Source organism: Penaeus chinensis, chromosome 42, assembly GCF_019202785.1.
Source record: "Penaeus chinensis breed Huanghai No. 1 chromosome 42, ASM1920278v2, whole genome shotgun sequence".
Taxonomy (NCBI): Eukaryota; Metazoa; Arthropoda; class Malacostraca; order Decapoda; family Penaeidae; genus Penaeus; species Penaeus chinensis.
In genome coordinates this window covers 23,419,422-23,421,921 of record NC_061860.1, presented here as the reverse complement: position 1 = coordinate 23,421,921, position 2,500 = coordinate 23,419,422, and positions in this window count along the sequence as shown.

Here is a 2,500-nt window from a genome sequence, read left to right as displayed (position 1 = left end):
ACTACTAAATTACTGCTACTAATTGACCAATATCAATCATAATACAAATAATGAAAATGGTACCTCGGTATCACCACCACCTCCCGGGATTTTAGATTTCAAGGAAACCCCAGGAAAACCAGATTTTGACTTACTAATTTTGTAATGAGTAGCATGACTTAACGGTCTTCAGCTCGTGGGGTGGATTAAATTTACTCCTCTGCCGAGTCTGTGCAAAGGATCTAACGGTCATAAAAACAAATTTCGTGTATTGCATAGTTTGATAATGATAAACACGTGGCACATTACAATAGGTTTACCATTAATAATAACAGATATCAGAAAATGTCAGGAATATTCTTTTAATAAATTAATTCAAATCTGCTTTTAACTTTAACCCTCCCTTTGCCTACAAATGTTAACTCAATAATCAATACGGTAAATATAATGACGACAAACATGAGAGGGAGTCGAGACAGTCACCCCCACTTCCTGGTATTTTCTATTGTTACTTGGACAAAAAATCATCGATCCTCCTCTAACTTTTACGATTTCTCTCTCCTGCACTTTACTCTCGTTCCTTTCACAATTTATTACTTACTTACCTCTTTTGGCTAATTCCGTTGCTGTATCCACGGGCCAATAAAATAATTAAATATTTCCTAACAACAACGGCCAGCGTAAACATTACGTGTTGACTTGCCTCATTTTCCTTAATTTTCTCTGTCTCTGCGTGCGGGATGAAGCAACGGTAACGGTATTCCTGTTTATTCCCTTCCTGCTCATTTAACTGTGTACATTTAAACAAATAATCCTTTTACAGATAACTATCGTAATTAGCTATATTAATTAAAATACTAAATTTTGCTATATTCATGTGTGTGTTAAATCTGGTTTCACTAATTCAGTATTTATTCATCGTAAATTATTTTGATTTTGAAGAATAAATCCTATAACATTATGTAAGCATAATCTAAGTGTGTATGCCTAATAAACAATGCATTTTTAGAAGCCTTATGCCTCTGGTATAAACTGTCAAATAGCATTAATTTATCATGAGACACTACAGAATACTTATAAGTAAGAAATGGACACAAAATTATTAGTTAATTTCTATTTAATTATTACATAAATATATATATATATTTTTTTCTGTTAACACCAGCAAATTCTACTATTTTCCGAGGACCTTCAACCTCATTACAATAAACTCCTAATAAACGACCAACATATGGATATTAGAACTAACACTTGATCTATTTTGAATTTTGGACCTAAGCAAAAGGCTCTCAAGATAGCCAATGCCGTTAGCTTACTTAGAAATTTTCAAAAGATTATTATGCATGGCAAGTCGAAATTCCTCTGAAAACTGTTTTGCTCTGGGATAATCCTTGTTGTCTCTGGAATTGCAGTGTAGAACACACACAAGGGTTCCAATGCCATATAAGTATCTTAAAATCAATTCTAATCATAAATCAATTCTAAAATCCTAAATAAGTTGTTTATATTCAAGTTTCATGCTTCATGGACGAATAAAAGCTGATTCTTAAGATAAAAAATTGTCTTGATCTTGTTAACCACAAACATAGCTTGGCATAGTGTTGTGTTATTAAAGAAGTCAAAAATTCACTTGTATCTGTAGCAATATTCTCTAACTGTCTAACTACCACGTGCAGCATCTGATTTATTTGGTGGTGTCCGGCCAAATTCAAAAATGGCATATTTTTTAGCTAAGGGCAATTATGACTTTCTCGCTCAAAAATCTTGAGATTTTGAGTCCAATTGTACAATTTATAACTGACTCTAATTAATATAATAACTGGGCGTTATTATGAACTGTCTTCGTGGTGTAAAGTCTCATAATTTTAACTTACTTTTGTCTTGCTAAGTTTAAAATAAAGTTTACCTGAATGTTTTACCGATTTCCTGTTCACTCATTGGTCTTATATCATCTCAATGCACACCGTATCGTTCATGGATTTTTTAACAATGAATAGGAATTCCTATTTTATTTTTTTTCTCACTTGTAAGCTAACATTTGTTTCCATCCACTTCAGCTCTATCGCAAAATAGAACTTGTGCAACAGTTTGTCTACAATATCCGATGCTATCCCTTATTTGATATTTGAAATATTATTTTCATGGGGATTTCACTGAACACTTAAACACACACAATCTCTCTCATATATATATATATATATATATATATATATATATATATATTTATATATATATATATATATATATATATATATATATATATTTTTTTTTTTTTTTTTTTTTTTTTTTTAGTCCCTCACATGAGACATGTGGTATTAGTGTGTTTACCGACGAGTTCCTAACTTCTTGTATTTTGGTTTGAACCGTTTTACCCTTTGCTTGTACTTGCAAACTCGTTGTTATTCATGAAGCGCAAATGCACCGTCTCTGTCAATCAGTATAAACTATTTTCAACTATCAAAAGGTGTACATCATTGAACAATACATGTTAAGGATTAATCTAGGCTCTTATATTTGGTAT